Consider the following 20,571-nt stretch of genomic DNA (forward strand, 5'->3'; position numbering starts at 1 on the left):
GAGAACAAAGAAGGAGAGACAGGCTTTAGGTACATGGAAGGGCTGACATGATCACTGCAGCCAGAGGCAAGCAGAAAGAAGGCACCCTGCCAAGGGCAAGTGGAGATGGAAAGTTCCCGTTACCAAGAAAATGAGCCACCTGCAGAAAATCAGGCTAGAATCCTCATAATTACAAGCAAGATAGCTTTATTTCGTGGTCTAAACACACATGCTCCCATCAAACCAGAGGGGAAATGTTACAAGTGTTGTCCACAAACTGCCAACTAAATGCACTCTCCCAGGCTTAGATGATCAGAGATGGCAACTTTAGAGAGCACATCACACCTCCACGCTCATTCTGATCGCCATGAAAAGGAACACGCAGTCTGGTAACCGTCTAGGGTTCCAGGGCTGAGAGGACGCATTCTGCCCAATCCAGAGTCACCTTTCACGTGGGGATATAATTTGTTACAAGGGCCAATGGTCTCTCTGAGACCCTGCAACATTGTAGATTAACACCAGTAGAGGTGGTCCCAGGGGGAACCACCAGATATGGCTATCCAATGGTAGAACTAACCCCTACAGCTCCCATATGTAGCTCACCCAAACTGACCAATGTGAATATCTGATAGGATTCCGGGATGTAACCTGAATTTGTGACATCACACTGGGATAAAACCAGATGACACATGCTTAGAAGTTGCGAGCTCCAGAGGATGCTCGTTTTTCTGCTGTGATCCCTGTCATTTTGTTTGCTAATAAAAGACAGCAACTTTGCCCCATAGCTGCATCTTCCATTCTTGTGGAGGGGAGTCTTTGATGAGCCCAAGTGTTCTTTGCTTATAATTGGGGGGACTGCTAGAGAGCCCCAGCCACATCTATACAAGGTGGTAGCAGAGGACAGTCACTAGGATCATTCGGCTAAATCCGACTCGTCCCGCTGCATGCCTGAGGGTGTGTGTGGCGACCTGTGCAAATCGATGCCTAAAGTCACTTGTGCAGAAAAATAGAGGTAAACCGGAGCCACCTTTGGATGGAAATCCTGCCCGCTTCCTGTGGGACGCCTATCCGACCGGACAGCAGAGTGGCAGGTTGTGGGAAAGCCGGTGTCCGAGAGAGGGCAGTGGATCATGGAGTGTAAGTATAGACTCCGCTATATAGCAAATGTGTGGAGGGAATGTCCGCTTGATGCTTTTTGTTGAAGTTTTTGTTTGATGTAAGGATTCCTGTTTGTTAGGTGGTCAGTTTGGGTGGTCAGCTTAGACAGTCAGCTTAGCTTACGGATGAAATAAGAAAAAAAAGAAAAGAAACTTAAAAAGGAAAGAACAAATATAATGGTTTCCCTGTGAGTTAGGCAATTTAGCTTGGTTCATGGATGAGTATAGAATGGTTTACCTTGGTATAATTGTTTAGTGGAAGAAGCTACCTTATATTGTGGAAGGTGGTTTCCTGATTTGTCTCTCTGAGATGCATTCCTATAAGGCTACACTATAGAAGAGGGACCACATAAGTTATTGGTTTACCCTATTAGGAGAGCAGGGAGACAGCCGTGTGTGTATGTTATGTTATGTTTGTCGTTCGTTTGGGGCCGTTCATATGCGTATATATCTGTTAAAGGGTCGGGTATCGACAATTCTTCCTCTACAATATTGGTGACGTCACCTGTGAGGTTGTTTAATAGCACTTGAAGTGTACAGAACATGGTGGAACTTAGTGGGTAGTTTGCCGATTGCGTTTAAGTACCAGTGTTGTGCCATTTGGATGGAGCTTCAAAGGTACACAAGTGTAGTTGTGATTTGAGCCTTCAGGGCGGAGAGCAGCAGAGGATGGTGCGCAGAGCACACCTGCGTTTATGGTGATAACCCGGAGAGGCTAAGGATTATATTTGTTATATTGTGTTGATTAAAACTGGACGTGTCAAAATCCCGATTTGAGGACAAGTAAGTATTGATAAAGTGTTATATAAGGTGATGGAATGAGGAATGCACATCTTCAACACTTATGCAAGTTCCTCCCACGGTATCAAAACAAAATACGCAAGTATAGCATGGAATGGACTCATTACACAGAGGGCAAGGTGGAAAAGCCATGGCCCAAAAACAGAAGCTTTTCCAAATGTGTGCAGCAAGAAATGACCATTTATTTCCAGGCAGCCTATAAGAGGAGTAACGATTGGCCATATTAAAGTTATGGAAAATGTTTCAGGACGATTAAGGGGACTTGCTTCAGCGGCATTGGATGCTTAGCCAACAGTGCATGGAGAAGGAACAACTCTCGGCTCCCCCTCCTCCTCCTCGAACAGTGAACATAGATACAGCAACAGAAAGCAAGGAATTTACCCCATCAGGGAGTTAAAAGCAGCAACGGGATACACCAATCCCACTTTCGCACCTCCGGTGTGTAGCGTCGGAAATACACTTGATGACACAAAGTAAGCGAGTAAAGCAAGGCGAGGCATTAGCCGCGAATGTAGGGAGTGCAGCGAAATGCAAGCAAAGCTACAGGACAATGACTTGGGGAAGACAGGGCTTGGGGAAGGCCAAGGATTGATAGTACTGAATGAATGGATAGGAGGACAGATATTGCTCAAACTGGACGGAAAAACAGGATATGTGGGGAAGGAATTATCGAGTAGAAACAAGGCAGAGGAGGAAGCTAAAGAATGGGCAGAGATAATGGAGGAAGTACATAGAAGAGGAAGGGAAGGAAAGGAGGACTGGAGAACCCTTGGTGAGGTGGGACACAGAGATACAGACCGAACAAAGGGAAAGCAGTGGGAAGACACAACATTAAGGAGACTATCACTCTGTACGTGCAGAGGCTCAGGGCCCTGCCAAGACATAAAAGGACAGAGATGGCAAAGGTGTCCACCACCACTAAACACATAGAGAGACAGAGCAGAGTAATGAGGCTGATACAGTTCCTATTATTGGTGAAGGGTGGTGGGCGATCTCAGTATATTCCATGGCAGAAAATGGAGAAAGACAATTTAAGATGCAAGCTACTTCACTGACTGCTGGGTCTGGGAAGGGGATTAATGAGATGAAAAGGCTGACAGCAGGGATGACATTAGCAGTGGGTGACATTACTTTTCTTATTCTTGGTGAAGTAGCAGACGATGTATGGAGAGCAGGGTATCCTGGAGTGACTGCACAAAACACACCACATGATGGTGTGCCATTCAATAACTGCTGAGCGGGTGTATGTTAAGCTCTAAGGGTGCAAAACCCAGACACTTTGGACATAAGTGCCATCATGGCCTGCAAAATGTGTGAGGATGAAGACCCACTTTATTTAATCACATATTATGTCAAGGATTGCCTGATCAAGTGCAAAAGCAGCTTAAGAAGCTAGTGTGGATGGAGGCTAATCCGTGGTTAGAGATTCACCTAACCATAGTGCACTAATGCAGGCTAATGCAAGAGAATGTGAGAAAAAAGTGGAGATGAAACAAGAAGAAGCAAAGTTAGTGTAGAAGTAATTATCTAAGTATACATTGGAAAGGGTGGTGTTACCGAGTGGAGAAGGTAGAGTTACTCAGCATGCGCAGAACAGACCAGAGATGGCATGGGGAGGTATTGGGGGATGAGGGGATATGAATCAGTGACCAAGGGGATGAGTAGGGATTCCTTGGGGAAGAGGGTACAGACACCCAATGCAGCAGAGCGCAGGAGGGGTTCATGGGGTACAGCAGAGACAGATGGGGTCCCATCGTATGTTGGGTGTGTGGTAGACCAGTCCACATAGCTTGAGTGTGCAGAGACACAGGCAGGATGCATCAAAATAGGGGAATGCAGCAACAGCCCACATACCAGACAGAGCAAACAGACTAGTATGCTCAAGATCGCACGCAAGCACAGATATGCGCGCAACAATAGATGCATTCCCAAAACATGCAAATGCAGCAATATCAGCCCGTGGCACATGCATTACAGATGCAGGAACACATTCAGCCATCACCCCAGCACAGCAAGCACCGGTCCAACAGAACATGAAAACCACAACACATGCAGAGTCCACGATGTCGACTCCCAATGCGAAAACTGGGGGGGGTGACTGTTATAGAGGGAAATCCATTCACAGGTACAGGAATGTCATAATATCTGCAATTGGACAGCCCCCAGACAGACCTGATGTTTTCAATCCTACCTGTAACACCCAATCCAGCTAAGGAACCACATATAAGGGTGACTACAGGTGACAAGCCTTTTTTCTTTCTCGTGGCTATGCGGGTGACTAGGTCCTGGATCAGGGAGGGGAGATATCCAATGTAAGGCATTGCCATGAGTGCACAGGGATTCCCTGGGTCCATGCATTTGGTTCCTTTAACCAATTAATTGCCACTTCTTGTGGGAGGACATGACGTGACCATGCAACTGTTATATTCCCGACAGTCACCAGTGAATAGAATGGGTAGAGACATGATGAGCCCTCTTAACATGACCATTTCACTCACAGACAAAGGGATAATGTGCGCAACACCAAGGATTCATTACATGAATGTGAGGGAACCCATCTAAGCTTATTATGACCAGGCAATACAGAGGGGGATGCCAGTACTGTTTTCATATGAGGTAGAAGTATTGATAGCATGGCTTCCAGGGATACAAGGTAGGCTGTTACGCATACCCAATGACTTCCTATTTAGACCAGAGATTCCCTTAGATGAAAAGGAAAGAAAGGTGATCCCAATAGAACTCGAGGCAGTTAAAGTGAAAGATGAGAGAATACTATTGCATGGGAGTGATGACACAGGATGATCATGGAGGACTGCAATTGCAGTGGGGGATGGATACAGGTTGACTGACATGACACATGAGGAGTTATTCCAAGACGATTGATCAGATAGCGAGGTGGTGTTTGACATAAGCATTACATACTGGGTGGAAATACATTACAGGGAAGTGCCGCAGAGATGGCAGTGTTGAGAAATGCATCACCACCATTTCTCGATTACGATTTGGGGGCGAGTACCCAGCGCCCTATGGAACAATAGTCCCTATGATGTGGGTCTTCTAAAAGGAATAGGGGCAGTCAAGATAAAGCTTAAACCAGGAGCTATTTTACCAAGGCAAGACAGTATCCCCTATCAAGGGACGCAAACAAGGGCATTTATGAAACAATTGCTGCATTAGTGAAGCAAGGCATTTTGGTACCTTCAGAATCGCAGTGTAACACTGCAGTGTATCCTGTGAAAAAGGGGCCCAGGGGGTTGTGGTGTTTTATTCAGGATTTAAATCCTTTCAACCAAATAGTAGAAGCAGAATTCCCATTAGTTCTGAATCCAGCGAAAATTCTGTGCAGCATCCCAACGGAAGCTACACATTTCACTGTAATAGACTTGAAGAACGCCTTCTATTCTATACACCTCCATGAAGAGTCACAGGACTTAACCTCATTTCTATATAGAAACCGGAAGTGGAAACACACAAGATTAACACAGGGATGCTGTGAGTCACTGTCTATCTTTATTCGGGTCCTCTAGTTGGATCTTGGTATCATACAGATGGAGTGCACCATCATACAGTATGTGGATGACTTTTAATTTGTAGCCAGTCAGAGGATCAGTGCTGAAATGAAATACCTGCTGACAGTCCTGACAGAAAAGGTTTACAAGGTGGACAAGGCAAAATTACAAATTTGCCAAAAGGAAGTGATATATATATATATATAGGTCAACTGATATCACAAGAAGGGTGAAAAGTGACTCCAGAAAGGGCAGAGGCGATCCGCAGAATGCTGATGCCAAAGACAGTGGTGAGAGAAATGCATCAGTTTCTTGGGCCTCTGCAATTATGTGAGAGCCTTGTTGAGTGGGCTCAGAGAAGCACAGAGAGGGAATGGTAAGTTGCTACGGACACATAAAATGACTGAAGTATTCGAAGAGCTGAAGAAGGCAATATGCACAGCTCCAATGTTAGGGATCCCAGACTTTCATGATGAATTCTAATTGTTCTCACACTGCAACGGAGTAGTGATGACTGCGGTACTCACACAGAAGACTACCCTAAGGCACAAGTCATTGGCTTATTATAGCAGATGTTTAGACCCAGTAATGAAAGGACATTACCGTTGTGAACAAGCTCTGGCTGCTGTTGCATTTGTGGAAGAGAAGTCAGCGAGTATTACTATGGGGTGCAGCACCACAATACATGGAGCATGCCCTCTTTGCGATTTTTGAAAGACCCAAGAGTACATGGGCTACACAGAGAGCTTCTTTGTACAAGGTAATTATCTTGAATCAAAAAATCAAGGTAGTGGGGTGTAGGACTGTCAACTCAGCTACATTTTTAGCTGAACCAGTAGAGTAGGGAACTGTATTGCGTACATGGAACAGTATGACAACCTTCCCAAAGTAAGGGAAAAGCCACTTGAGGAGGGAGAAGGGCTTTAAATTGATGGATCATCGACAATAGATCAGACAATTGGGGAAAGACATACAGGGATGGCAGTGGTGAGACTACAAGCAGACGGTACAGCAGAAGTAATAGCAAGCGTGAGATTACCATGATATTTGTCAGCACAAGCAGCAGAATTAGTGGCTCTCATGATGGCATTAGAAGCGTGCAAAAACCAGGAAATTATATTGTATTCAGAATCGGCCGAGGTGACATCTATAATACACTCTGGGATGTCACAATGGCCGAGGAGGGGCTTCCAGCGTGCTGACAGCACACCAGTGCAGCACACACCCCTATTGGGTACGCTCATAGATGCACTTCAACTCCCAGCAGCAATAGTGTTTGCAAAGTGCCAAGCCCACACGAGGGGGAGTACACAGTCTTCCACAGCAACAAAGCAGCAGATGCAGGAGCAAAGCGTGCAGCATATTTTTCTGGAATAACAGTTTTATCCATGTGCGCAGTATGATTCTCAAAGAAGGCAATAGTACATTGCCAGCCATTCAGATAATGGAGTTTCAGGGAAGGGCCATGGCACAGGAGAAAGAATTATGGGTCAGAAGGGGATTTTCAATATCCCCACAGATGCTTTGTGGTGACAGGAGAGCAAGTCAAGCTAGTAATCCCAACAGCTTTACTGCAGATTGCACTCACGCAACTGTACTGTCCTACTCACATGTGTAAAGATGTACTTGCTGTGGACATTGGGGAAGAGTGGCACTGTCCCAATATGGCGTAGCATGTAGCCGTATTTATGGTAAATTGTGTTTCCAGTAAAATGTTTAGAGCAGGACATACCTTAAATGTAGTGAAAGGAGCCATACCCCACCCAATCAGGCCTTTCCAACATCTCCACATCGACTATGTCGACATGTTTCAGGTGTGCCAGGGCTGTTGCTACATGAAAGTGGCTGTGTGCCCAATTTCCCGATGGAGCCAAGCTGGTCTATGTTCACATGCTGACACCCTCAGAGCACCAACATTTTTTGGTAGCGAGGTGTTCCCACGATGGGGAGTGTTGTGTGAGGTCCGGCAATCTGACAATGGACCTCATTTCATGAATGAGACTGTCGAGCATATCACAACCCATCTGGGGATACAGCACAAATTCTCCTTTGCTTATCACCCGCAGGCAAACAGTTATTGTGAGCGTCTCAATGGCCTGCTCAAAGAGAAAATTGATAAAATAAAAGCCACTCCAAAAAAGTGATGGTTTCACTGTTTGCCCTTAGCACTGTTCGCATTGCGCAATCAGCCTGGATCTGATAACCACTTAACGCCCCATAAGGTGGTAACAGGATGAGGCATATGACTTCCTCTGGCACCTCCCACCAGGGCATTGACAGACATATGCTACCTCTGATGTTCATGGAAATTAGATGTACGAGTATGTGGCTTCTTTGATGATCTCGCTAACTGCAGGCACGGTGGGAGAAGTAGAACATCGAGTAAGATAGCATCCCATAAACAAATGAAGGACGTCTGAAACAACTGTTATTGTATCCTGGGGACACTATTTTACTGCAGAATTTTGTGGGGCCATGGTACAAACCCAGTTTCGAGGGGCCCTATGTGGTAGAAAAAGCCACAGATTGCGCAGTGAAAATGATTGGGGAAAGAGTGTGGAATTACATTGGAGACGTTAAGCCCTGCTGATGTGAGACCCCTTCCTGCCTAAAAGAAGATGATTTGATGCAAGAAGAAGAAAAAGACAAACAAGAACAACAACCGCAGCTAGTACGGTTCAGAACCAGGCAGTTAGGCAAGGACACTGTGTGCGCCTAGATTAGGCATACTATCTTTTAATTACAATAGGTATTCGTCGAGAAAGCAAAGATTCTCCGAGCCATATGGTTTTCAATAGATGTAATTCTTTTCAATAATGTTTTATTAGATTCATGATACAGACAGAAACTTGTCGAATGATTACTCCACAACAGTTTTTTAATGTTTTTCTGCTTTATGTAGCTCATACATACCCACAATTGACCCGTGGAAAACCATCTATTATTACCATGATTGGTGATTCGAGAATCTGTATAATATGGGCGTGATTGTTCTTCACAACACTCTCCCAATATTATAGGCATAGAGCTTAATCTAACGCACACTAACCTGATAATTACACGTTTTTTAGGCTTTTCAGGTGAGCATTAGAGGCCTTAAAAGTGACGGGAGGAAACACTCAAGAATAACAACATGGGAACTATAATTTGTAATGTTGTGATAATGTTCTCTGCTTTCTGCTGTCTCTACATCTTTACACTCCTTGTTCTTGGGAAGATTGTTGTTTTCCCAAGCACAGGCTTTGACCCTTACTAACGTAACCCCGATCTATGTGGTTACGGAAGATAATCTGGGCAGGCGATAAGCACTGCTAAGGAAGTAAAGAGAGTTAGATGCAGTGCAGAAGTAAATTTTAACCAAGTAAATTCCTATATAACTGATTCAGTCCATATATCATATAACATGTGGTATAGCCGCATGGCCAAAGTGGGGAAAGAAATGACAAAAGAGAGCTGTTACGTCTGCTCTCTCATCCACTATGCCATGAGAGCATCCACAATGTTTGTGGCAACAGGAATTCCAGAGTCAAGAGCACAATGCCTCATGCATTTATCATTCTGAAAAACAAGAGGACGATTTAAAGGGGGGCGAGCAACACTAAGGTGGATGTCCAAGAAAACGTTCCCGTACGACGGTAACTACATAAAGACTCAGGAAATGTTAGATGATTGCTGCAATACAGATAAAAGTATAAAATATATCACAGCAGGCCACGTATTGGGAAAGTACAGACAGTGATAGAGAAGGAGTTACAGTGTCCCAGGACAGGACCCAGAGAAATAGACAGAATGCCAGGATACTAGGAAAGACCACAGATGCTGGTGTATGGACAAGTATGCACAACAGACGGTTTGAAGGAAGGAGTAGTTGGTAGTAAAGCACATGCTCTCCTAAAGGTTCCAATGGAAGTAGTACAGCAAGAAAATGACAAATGCCTCAAGGAATGGCATTTACGTGCCAAACTGCTCACATGGGTAGAACACGAAGCAGGGCCCATGCCCATCATACGGTTCAAGAGAGCTGCTTTTTTTTTTTTTTTTCTTCAAATTGTTGTTTATTAGTTCGATCAACAAACTTTTACAACTTTCATGAATCAATCATTATATATATGTATAAACAGTTAAAAGGAGCATAGATTATTGCTATCATCTTTCCCGTTCATCAATCCACATTTTTTGGCATATACAATTTTATGCAGATATATGCACAATTAAACAATGGTTTCTTGAAGTGCTCCTCTTGTAATAGATTCCAAGATCTATATTTTTACCAACTTCAATTTTCGTACAATTTGATACATTATTAGGCGTCATTAACTATGTTTCCTTTTTATAGCTTTACGTCACATAACAATTGCAGAATCAAGAAGAATTATCATTGATGTGGTAAATTACATACAGTTTTAATGGTAATTGATATATCTACTAGGCTACCACTGGTTCTTTTTGATAAAGGTTCTCTAGTTCTTGATTTATGCTTTGTAGTAATGTACATAAGGATAGTATGAAACTCGTTCTAGTCCCCCACATACAAGCTAACCATATCCATTCCTTACCTGCCCCAGGAAGGACACATGTTTTTTCAATTGTTAGTGTTCGTGTTTTAGTAAAATATGGGCAGACTGTGACCAAATGTTTTAGAGTTTCTTTGGTTGAACTATCTTTGCAGAATCTGCATCCCAACTCCCTCACTGCTCTCCAATAAGAACTCCAACTTTCAATCCTTTCAAGTGTTAAGGATTGATTCAGTTTGAATCGTAAGTAGGTTTCCCTGGCTTTAGCACAGGGAAACTGAATTATATAGGGTTTATGGGGACGGCTTGGGGAACAAAAGCGAGCTGCTTCTTTATATCCTTTTAGTTCTGCAATTTGAGCTAGAGTTTTACACCAGTCATTTTCCATCAAGCGTAATTTTACATGATTCGGCCTCAATTCTAAGTCTACTGGTTCAAGTGCTATTTCATCCAGTAGACTGATCATTTGTGAGTAGTATGTTGTGAATGAGGATTTTTCGGATCTGATCATTAGTTTACCCAGATCTTCATACAAACAATTAGGAGGGGGATATAGCATTTTTGCGAAGTTGGACAATAACCGCCAATTTCGACGTGCGGAAAGTGCGGTAAGGCCAAGTTCTTGTCTTAATACCGAGTTTGGAGTGGATTTGGCCAGACGCAAAGCCCCCTTCCACATACCTCCTTGAAGTTGATCAAGATAGCTGTTAATGTTTACCGTACAAGTATCCAAGGTAAAGAGAATAACTGATTCCACTTTTAATAGATAGAATTGTAGCAGTGGCAACAATGAAAATTTACAGAATTTAAGATACACTATTCGCATTTGTGTGGCAAGAGGAGCCGCTTTCTTTTGTAGTGACTCTTTCCACATTATCAAGGATTGAGAGTCGGATATAGTATACCCTAAATAACGGATAGCGGGGACTATTGATAATGGAGAAAGAGAGCTGCTTTATGTTTCCAGAATGATGGTGAAATTATATGATATGATAGGTTATTTATAACGCGCTTAATACCCAGAGGTTTCTAAGCGCAGACCCGGGGATTGAACCTGTGGTGCTTTGTGTCGTCTTGCTTCAAAGGTGAGCGCCTTGCCCCTGAGCTATCCTCCCAAGACTAAGTAAATGTTGGGGAAAATAAAGGATGTAAGCAGATTTAGAAGATACCAGGCATGAAGGAGTACTCATGGACTACTACTGGGCCTGTGGGTCAAAGACATACCTGCAGCTGCCACAAAACTGTGGAGCAATATGCTTGCTGGTAAAATTGAATACACCAGCATTGGTGCCTAGGAAAGACAAACAAATAGAAGGGTTCCCTAAAATGGATGCTCGCCAAAGAAAGAAGTGATCTGTAGGGTTGGCCAGAGTGAAAAGAGGGAACTATGCCTCATCAGATATGGAAAAGGCATTGGATGCTATACCACCAGAGCACAGGCTGTTCAGCAGAACTGAGATGTTCTTTGCATCTATCGTTCCAGCAGTCCAAGCAAGCACAAATGCAAAATGGCTCCAGATCACATGCTGGGAGCTGATGCAGATGATAAACTCAACAGTCAACGGGTTCAACGCCATCAAGGAAGAGCTGAGAGCAGTAAGCTGATGGCCCTCCAGAATAGATCTCCTTACAGCCATGGAGGGAGGCATTTGTGCCAGGATTGGGTCTTCTTTCTGTACATTAATTCCTGCCCATGAGGAAGACAAAGGGACTTACACTGTAGGAAAGGACGAAGGATGGCTGTCGTATATCTCCTCATGGATATCAACATAGATAGCCAATAGACTGAAAGTATTGGCAGCAGCCCTGATACTAGTGTTGCTAGCCTTTTCTGTCATCAGGATAGTCATCACGCAGTGTAGGAAGACATCTAAAAGGATTTTAGCAATGAAAGTACTGATAGAGGTAGAGAGTGAAGAAGATGAGGAAACAAAGACACAGAATGCACTGAAATCACAGCTGACGCAATGTCCTCTGTTCCTGACAGGAACAGTGTTCGAGTTCCCATGGACCACCATTACTATTGGGGAAAATGGGTTTGGTGCAACCCTGATGGAGACTGCAGTTATGTGACATGGATACTGGATGATCATGCAAAGTACTATGGACATCTCGGAGGGATAATGAAGGTTTGGCTCCCGGAATTGCAGATAAACCAAGAGAGTCATGTAGGTAGTGTGGTTGACCAGTCGACCAGAAGGGGATTGTAGATGGGGGGGCTGAATATGACCCTCATGCCCCCCACACGACTCTCAACACCAAGGCAGAGGAATGATAGATGTGCCACACTCTTAGGTCCGTCACCACAATCCTCAATATATCGCAGGTGTGAGAAGAGTTACTCTCTCAGACAGCCATTCAGAACATACCCAATCAATGATTTGGACGATATGGAAATTACAGTGATTGAGCAAGTCGACTAACTGCAAAACCAGAAATCAATAACATCATAAATGACATCACAACATAGCTGCACTTATACATGAAGTACATATTCATCCCTTTATGAAGTAACACGAACATGCATTAGTTCATTGCATATAGGCATGAAGCACATGCTTATGACCCACTGATGTAGAGGACAGACACACATACATATTCATATATTTCGCCAAAGCTGAAACCGCATTATGCAAATGATTCATATATTTAGCTTGTACATGCTTGGCTGGCACTTACATGGAGGAGCCGTAGGGAATGATATGGAAGCTATAGGCATATGAAGCTTACAAAGAAGGAGAGACAAGCTTTGGGTACATGGAAAGGATGACATGATCACTGCAGCCAGAGACAAGCAGAAACAAGGCACCCAGCCAAGGAGAAGTGGAGACAGGAAAGTTCCCATTACCAAGACAATGGGCCTCATTACGACCCAGGCGGTAAGTTACCGCCTGGGTCGTACCTTTACCACCATGGCGTAAACTATGTTTACGCCATGGTGGTTGGCGGACTTACCGCCCCATTCCGAGGTTGGCGGGGCGGTAAGTCCCCAATCCCCATTTACCCTTCCCCATTCCCATTTTTGCCCCATAGGGCATAATGGGAGTGGGGAAGGCGTTAATTACGCCACCGTAAATTACGGTGGCGTAATTAACAACAAGGTCCCTTAGCACCATGGATTTTAACACCTGCTAAAAGCAGGTGTTAAATCCTCCATGGCGCTAAGGGACCTCGGAATCAGGCGGTAAGGGTCGGCGCTGTTTACGCCGCCGTAAACCCCTTACCGCCTGGGTCCTAATGAGGCCCAATGTGCCACCAGCAGAAAATCAAGGCTAAAATCCTCCTAAATACAAGCAATACAGCTTAATTTCGTGGTCTCAATACACGTGACCCAGCCGAAGAGGACAATGCCCATTCAACGGATGCAGACAAAGTTACAAGTGTTGCCCACAAACTGTCAACTGAATGCACTCTCCCAGGTTTAGGTTATCAGAGATGGCAACATTAGAGAACACATTGCACCTCTGTGTTCATTCTCATCGCCTTGAAAATCTACACACAGTCTGGTAACCATCCAGGGTTCCAGGGCTGAGAGAACACATTCTGCCCAATCCAGAGTCACCTTTCACGTGGGGATATAATTTGTTGCAAGGGCCAATTGTTTCACTGCGACCCTACAACATTGTAAATTAATACCTGTGGAGGTGGTCACAGGGGGAGCCACCAAATATGGCTATCCAATGGTAGAACAAACTCCTATAGCTCCTATATGTAGCTCACCCAAATTGACCAATGTGAATATTTGATAGGTTTCTGGGATGGGACCAGAATTTGAGATGTCACACTGGGATAAAACTGGGTGACACATGCTTAGAATCTTAGAAGCTGAGAGCTTCAGAGGATATTTGGTTTTCTGGTGTGATCCCTGTCATTTTGTGTGCTAATAAAAGACAGTAACTTTGCTGCATGGCTGAGTCTTTCATTCTTGTGGTGGAGAGTCTTTGATGGGCCTAAGTGTTATCTACTGATAATTAGGGTGACTGCAAGAGAGCCCCGGCCACATCTATACAATACTTCTTCCTAAATTTCTTTAGGTCAAACTCCCACCTATGACATGAAGCTCCAACAAAACCCCTTTTGCTTCTGGTGTACCTTTATGTAAAACTGTTCTCTCGTGTAAAACCATGTAAAACCTCTGAGAAAACATGCTGTAGGTCCAATGACAACCATGGACTCCAACTCCCATAACCATCTAAGTACTGAGACAAGGAGGATGAAAGAGTTGGTACAAGGGAACAGGAGCCCGAATCTCAATGTGCAGACTAGTTGTTCTATGAAATCGCCTATGCGCTGGACATTTAAAGATGGCAACCGAGCTACTGAGTGTGGTAGTGTAGGAGAAGACATTGGTTCCTCTGCAGAGGCTCACAAATGCAAGAGACATGAACCGGTGTGGCAGAGCTGTGGCGTCCACTGAGACAGGAGGAGAGATGCAGAGCATGATTTGGAAGTGTCATGGAGACTCTCTGAGCCACAAAAGAAGTTCTGGGTGCTCAGCATCTCCAAGAGGCAGCGTTCAGCCGACCGGGACCTAAAGGGAAGCAGGCGTATCACTGTGGAACCGTGAAGGAAGAAGGAATGACTTCTGCAAACTTTCTGAGTGGGAAGTGAGTGGCAGAGCCATGCCATAGAAGCGCGAACAGGACCGGAGACGCTGGAGAGAACCGGTGAGTCAGCCCAAAGCAAGTGGGTACCCTGAGGTGTTCCTGTGACCACGCCAACATCAGTTTGAAAGTTATTAGATTGCTAATACAGAAATCACAAGAAGATTGTCTGAAAACCAAAAAGGCAAAGTACAGATCCCAATCTCAAGAAGATATGAATGCATGAGACGCAAGTGTTGGGCAAAGGTTGAACAAACATTAAAGCAGACAGTTATACAGACAGTTATACCAAGTCAAGAACATTATATGCAGTTTTGGTGGTACAGACGAACTGTGAAAACACATAAGAAGTCCTGGCAGGAGAAGGACACGAGGCACTTGAATACATAAGAAGTCCTGGCAGGGGAGTATACCTGGCAGTGGAAACCACAAGAGAAGTTCTGGCAGTAGAGTATACCAGAGGACACAGTAGGGAGAGCCCAGAACAGGAACAGGACTATGGGCTGGCAAAAGATGTATACAAGAGAAAGTCATGCCTGTGAAAATACTATTCTTTTGAAAACTCTTCAAATGCAAATTCACTTACATATGTGGCAAACTGGCAGCATACTATTTACTGTCATGTAATGCACAGCTGTGTAAAGAATGCAGTTAGGCACTCAAAGTGAAGGTCAGTTTGTTTACTGATTGCTGACACATTCTTTTTGAAAACATACATATAGGTTAAAGAATACAGTGAACAACGTAAACAAAGAGCCAACTAGGGTACACAGAGCAAAATACAAGTTATCTCATGATTAGAAAAAGGGTACAAATAGCAGTGTAGTCCCAACAGGGTAAATTATTTGTAAATGCTGAGGAGAGTTTCCTAAGTCAAACAATACACAAACCAAACAAACAAAAGCATTACTTTTGGCATTACTTAATGCCAATGTACAGATACCAATGTAATACCAACAGTGTTAATTGTTTTCACATATGGGGAAGGGATAGAAAGGGAGTTCCCAAACACAAGAGCATTACTTCATGCAGATTTATCATTCATTGTGAACATTGTAGATTTGTCATTCAATGTGAACATTGTAAATATGTACAGAGAAAAAAGTCCCAAATTACAGAGTCTACAAGGTGCACAAGATTCTACACCTTGTACTTCGAAATGGATACTCCATATAAAGTTGTTTTGGGTGTTTTATGTCTTGCTTAGTTAGAATATAGTAAATATATTGCATCTAGGAGACTGGATCTTGGAGAGGTCTATTAGAGCCAGGCTAAAGGGCGACCTTGTAATGAGTCAACGTCTAGAAGTTAAATCGGAAACCCCGGATTGGTTGGAACCAGTGAGCAGCAAGAAGTTGTGCTAGGGTTCACAGACGTTTCGGCATATGTTGTGAAAAAGCCTTCTTCTGGAGCCAAGGTGCAGAGTCCCCTGCAAAAAGCAGAGGGGACCGTAAGTGAAGGGGAAGCGATACATATGATGGTGCTGCTAAGTATGACTACTTGAGTGATACAACATTAAGTACACAGGCTAAAAAGGTAAGTTAAAAAACTATTCTCTAGAAAACACAGTTCCATTCGTGCACTGACCTTAACAATAGTGGCAACAGATGAAGTTGCCTTTCTGGCTTAGTGATTGAAGTTGGAGCGTGGGGAGCCCCTTGTAGAAAAACTGCTGCGGCTCCTTCAACACCCAACGTTGAAAATTGGGCTACTAAAAATGTTGTAGAGAAACAGAATAATGCACACAAGAAGATGCTGTGAGAAAACAAGGAATTAATAGGGCATGGTGCTAGTAGCATGAAAGGTGTAAAATATGGGTACTTTGGTGTCCAAAATAAGGCATGATTGGTTGAGTCATCCTAATCACCCCAGGGTGGAAGTGCAGCGCATAAGTAGATGCGTGTTGCTGTAAAATGGGAGACAGACAAAGAAAATTGTAAGGGCTGTGGCTCTGGTAGCGCTCAAATGGCGGCATGGCCTAAAATGGAGGACCATGAGCAGGCGCTCGCAGGACTCACCACAAGATAGACAGGACACGTGAAAACGGGTCCGTAATGCCGCAGTGTTGGACAGCTCTACCGGTGTGGAACTGCTGAATGCTGTGACCAGTTGCCGGTAGAGCTGTATCAAAAATAGTGGATTTGTGCATGCGCGCGGAGCGGGCGGCTGTGCCCGCGTGCATGCGTATGCTTGCAGAGCGGGCCGCTGGTCCCACGCGCATGCGCATTTGCTGAGGCACGAGAAATGAATTGTTGTGCCGAGCAAATCTGGAGGAGCGTGTGAATGCAGGTACGGCGGCGGCCGCCCATTATCTATATGTGGGCATATGCATTGCATCTGTGTGAAACAAATAAGGTGATCCTACCCAGAGAAATGGGCACTAACTCCTGCTACATGTGTCTTGCCAAAGGCAACAGCTGTTCAGAAAAAATGTGGAATCTATGTGCTAACACTTTTGGAGAGCCTCAGGCAGTGGTAGGCTATACCAATAAGTGGGACACATCAGCCAAGATAATGGAAACCTTGGCTAGTATGCAAGTCAATGCCAACATGTGTCAGAAAAAGGAAAGTGTAGCCCTGAACTAGCGAGAACGTTGGGTGTAAACTGCAAGTAGTGGAAGCAGAATTAATAGCAAGATGTAGAGTAGCGAGCAAGATGGCAGGTGTGGTGATATAATATTACAACTCACAAATAATGTCCTGCCAGGTGCTGCAATGTAGTCCCTGGTGTAAGATGGGATGGGAGGTAACAGTGCCCTCATGAGACAATACTCAGCAGTTAAAGGTGGAATAAGGAGCCCAAAAGTTGCTTCATGTGTAGGGGCCTGCTGGATGTGCCTCATTAAGTCCAAGTGCTATGGATTTTAACTTGAACATCCACCAGGCTTCTTTGAAGTTGAGTGAGTTGGCTGGATTATTCATATGTTATACCTTGTCCACTACCCACCAGAGGAAGTTGTCTGGGCCATGGCGGAGTTCTAAAAAGTGAGATAACATTGGTGCAGTCATATTCTTGCACCGTATTCTGGACCTGTGTTCACTGATTCTTTTGTGACTAGGCCTGGAGGTTTGCCCCACAAATCTAAGGCCACATGGACATTCAATTACATATATGACATTTGCAGATTTGCAATTTGAAAAATGACGTAGATGCCAGTCCTTATTGCCTATGGGGAATTAGGTCATTTTGCGGGTGAATTTGCATGCCGTGCAGCTCCCACAAGGATGATGCCCTACTATCTCCCTAAGGTTCCATAGGGAGGATTTGGTTCTGGTTGTGCTTACTCTAGCATGAGCCAAAATGTCCTTTAAGTTTTTGGATCTTTTTAGAGCTATGCTCGGTGGTGGTTCATCTGGTAGGCTTAATAGAATGTGCGGCCAGAATTTCTTCATGACCCCTTTCAGTTTGGTTGTATTAGGACAGAACGTGGTGACACAGGTGATGTTGTCCTCTCCAGTGTGGTCTCTCTCTTTGATGGTAAGTAGGGATTCTCTGTGAGTAAATCTAGCTCTCTTTTGGGTGTTGCAGAGAAGTTTCTAGGGGTAACCTCTGGCTGATAGTTTGTTTTGCAGTAAAGATGCATGTGTCTTAAATTCATTGATGTCAGTGCAGTTCCTACGGATCCGTAGGAATTGTCCGTAAGGTAGATTATCACGGAGATTTTGTGGGTGATGACTTTGATAGTGTAAGATGGTGTCACAGTCCGTCTCCTTAGTGAATAGAGTGCACTCCAGTTTGTCGTTCTGATGTCTGATGGTAAGGTCCAGATAATGTATTTCTATTTTACTGTGATGTATGGTAAATTTAATTTCTTTAGTGCAGTTGTTGATCCAGTTGAAAAACTCAGACAGGTTGTTAACTTCTCCTTTCCAAATGAAGATGACATCATCTATGTATCTATGGCAAAGTATGATGTTGTCCAAAAAGGGGTTGGTGATGTTGAGAACAAAGTTATGCTCATATTCGGCCATAAAAATAATGGCCATGCTGGGTGCAAATGCTGCACCAATAGCGGTTCCGCATATCTGCATGTACAAAAGTTTCATCAAATTAAAAGAAGTTGTGTGTGAAGGCTAATTCCAGCAGTTCCACTACAAAGTTGGCAGGTACTCTTTTTTGTTTCATGTGGTGGGTTAATTGCATTCAACCACCATGTCTTGTGATATGCTGGTATATAAGCTGTTAATATCCATAGTGACCAGTAGAACTTCCGTGGGGTTGAATGGCTGGTTTTCGAACTTCAGTATCGTGGCCATAGTATCTCTGAGGTATGTCGGGGTTTCCGGACTAAGTGGCTTAAGAAAAAAAATCAATAAATTTACAAATAGGTTCTAGAATAGAACTGTAGCCCGAAACAATAGGCCTGCAAGGGGGTAATGTCTGTTTTTTGTGCAGCTTCGGCAGAGCATAAAATAGTGGGGTCCTGCCTTCATGTCACGCTCACCTGATTCCCACGGGGGCGCAGGTCTGGCTTTGAGTGCTGATGCTTCTTCAATGGTGAAGATGGACAGGAAGGGCCCCTCTACTCTGGCTTTTCTGGCTCGCAGGAATATTCCCCTGTGCGTGAAAAGGGAGTATTACCTACTGACGGAATAATGCTCAAGCCTCCCACTCCCTTTCAACCCTCCACGATACCCTTCCACGATTCCCCGTGAAGTCTCACCTTAGGGTCTGGAAGGATGAGTTCTCCATCCTGCTTCTGATGCAGGGGCGCGTTGAAACCCAGTTACTTCACTGGATTGAGGTTTGATGGGATTTCAAAATAAGCTTGACTATTCAGGTGAGGCGCTGTAAGAGTTCTGTTGCAAGTTAAAAAGTTCAAGCTTGATAATAATGTTCATTGTCTTATTGCAGCAAGCGCTAACGCTTATGTCTTTTTCCCCTTAGGGGCCGGGGTTTGGAATGCCGGAGATATGGCGCCGACCCGAAGTGAAACGTGCAGTTCCAGTAAATGACAGGTAAGTTCTGGATGAGCGTTCAGGTAATGTCTTTGCCTTCGCTCATTCAAAGTCTTTGTCTTTTTTCCCCATAGGGGCCGGGGTCCGGAATGCCAGGAAGCGGCAGGACCCGAAATGAAATGGGATGACCCAACAGGTAAGTCTTAGAAGGAAACTGAGCCTTTCCTATTCCCTTCCTTCTCTCACCTTGTTTTCTTGTCTTTTTCTCTCTAGGCTCTGAGAAGTGGGTGCGGATCCGGATGATCGCTGTTGAAGATGGAGGTGCCCAGGAAAGGTGAGTGAAATGCAGCGCTGCAGCGATCGAAGCGAAATGCTTTTAAAATGATGTCTTCCCTTTCAGGATTGTCTGTGTGATGTCTCCGTGATGTAGCTTTAGCTGGTAAGGTCTTCTTTCTCTCCAATTCTCTCTTATCTCCCTTTGCAGGCGACCCAGGATGCTGACAGGCGTGGCTGAAGTCCAGATGCAGGAGCTGACACGGTGAGCGTCCAGCTGCGAGGAGCAGAACAACGCGAAACGTGAGTTTCTGATCGGGCGTGGTTTAAATAGCTTTGGAAGAAGTTCCAGGTATGTATCCTTCCACCGATCAGGTATGTATCCTTCCCCGACCACACCCAGGTGGAAAGTAGTCCCACAGGTAAAGTAGTTCCATTCAGGCCTCAAGAGGGCCCGGATATAGCAGCATGGTCTGCATCAGGTAAGTGCACATTAAAACACTTGAACACATGTCTAGCTTTATGAGCCTGGCGCCTAAGGCGCCAGGACAGGGGTCTAACATGAGCCTGGCGCCTAAGGCGCCAGGACTGTGTCCAAAGGGCCCCAGCTTGGGCCCGCTGGCACTTCCCTGGGGGGAATGATGCCTGCCTCTGGGGTTGCTGGGTCGGACCTGGCTCCTTGGAGGTAGGCATCATGACACTTCAGAGGTGTTCAAGAAGACCTCCTCTTTATCCGAGATCCAGTCTTTCCTGGCTGCGTACTGTGTAATCTCCTGGATTCTTCTTTTGATGACTTCTGTAGGGTCTTTTTTGAGTTTTTTGTAATTTCCTTCGT

This window comes from Ambystoma mexicanum, chromosome 5p (assembly GCF_040938575.1).
Source record: "Ambystoma mexicanum isolate Mex_15411 chromosome 5p, UKY_AmexF1_1, whole genome shotgun sequence".
NCBI lineage: Eukaryota > Metazoa > Chordata > Amphibia > Caudata > Ambystomatidae > Ambystoma > Ambystoma mexicanum.